The 1501-nt window shown below is 28.7% G+C and overlaps 1 long non-coding RNA gene across 1 annotated transcript; it reads left to right on the forward strand.

Moving 5' to 3' along the window:
• Nucleotides 1–66: 66 nt before the first annotated feature.
• Nucleotides 67–1250, forward strand: LOC117123210. Its single transcript, XR_004447824.1, has 2 exons — nucleotides 67–216; nucleotides 350–1250. It is a non-coding gene; the product is annotated as an uncharacterized LOC117123210 (long non-coding RNA).
• The last annotated feature ends 251 nt before the right edge of the window (nucleotides 1251–1501 follow it).

Consider the following 1501-nt stretch of genomic DNA (forward strand, 5'->3'; position numbering starts at 1 on the left):
TTCTGCTCTTTTTTGTAAGGAAGGCAAAGACATTAAATTTGTTGGTGCCCACATGTTAACTTGCTTTATAAAAAGAACGGGTGGTGAGTACAGGCATCTTAATGTGAGGATAATTAATAAACATTTTCTTTTAATTTGTTGATAGAAGGTACCCAAGGCCTATGACCACTGTGCTTTCTTCTTCTGGTTTCATACAGCTTTTATTCAAGATAACAGGTAACATTTTATTTTCATTGTTTTAATTAGAAATTGATTATATATTGTATCGTCTGCTTAGTTCTAACAAAAACCATTTGATTTACATGTTTACATTACATACCTAATAAGTATTTTGTTTCCTCTTTCTCAGGCTTTATTTATCAAGAGATGAGTTGGATAATCCACATAAGGATGAGCAGTTTAAAGTTTTTAACAAGAATTTTGCTGTTGAAGTGAAGTTTACGCAATAATGACTATGAGATAAAGTACATCTATCATCATTGTGATCTCGATCCCTGCTATTTAAACTTTGACAATTGGACACTTGAACAAAAGGGATTTAGATGGTGAACAATACATTGTATTTGACATGATAGATTGCGAAGACAGAATTGTATAACGCTAGGTATATATTGATGTACTGATGTATTAATCAACAGGCACAGATCAATGATTTAGGGGGAAAAGGCACAAGTAGGAAAATTAGGTTAACACTGTTCTCAAAACTAGGTGGATGGTGGTAAATCCCAAAATTTAAATTTACAATTAATATATTAAAATGAAAGGTTGCAGTATTTAAGGTTAACTACATATGGTATACAAATGCAGACAATATATGGGAAATATTAAAGTTAAGTATGCCCGTAATGCATAGTGTCATTGTAAAGCAGAAATGGTCAGAATACATTTACAATTAAAAATCCCTTAAGGTTTAGAATAAATTATATTATATGTTTAGATCGTCTAAAATTTGTATGCAAACAATAATTTTAATGTTTATAAAATACATTAATTTTGAAGGTTGTTTATGTTTCCCAATGCTTAAATGTTCCTAAATTTTAGAAGGCTTTAATTTTGTAATATGAATGCAATTTGATTAAAGTTTATTTTAAATATCAGTTGCTGCTAAAATTGTTACATTCCACACACATGACATGATGTGGCATATTTAACAAGAACTCAATGCACATTCCTTCTGAAGATATAACTTGAATAAAATTACAAATAATCAAAGATACCAAAAAACAACATTAAACAGGTGATAATTTGTATTTTTTATAAAAACTGAAAGGTCCACTGATAAATCTCAGAAAAGAAAGTATAACATACTCCAAATATTTAATGTTTCAATACTTAGAGTATGTATTATACTTTCTTGTATTTTTTTGTGATTATTTTTTATGACTATTATTCTTGCATATCCGAGGACAGTGTATCTGACAGTTTCTTGTTTTGCCGATGACAATAAAACATCTTAAATCTTTTAATATGTAATGAATTATAAAACTGTCATTACTCATTG

The sequence above is a fragment of the Anneissia japonica genome, unplaced genomic scaffold (assembly GCF_011630105.1).
Source record: "Anneissia japonica isolate Jap-2015-1 unplaced genomic scaffold, ASM1163010v1 scaffold291792_len1639_cov336_single, whole genome shotgun sequence".
Taxonomy (NCBI): domain Eukaryota; kingdom Metazoa; phylum Echinodermata; class Crinoidea; order Comatulida; family Comatulidae; genus Anneissia; species Anneissia japonica.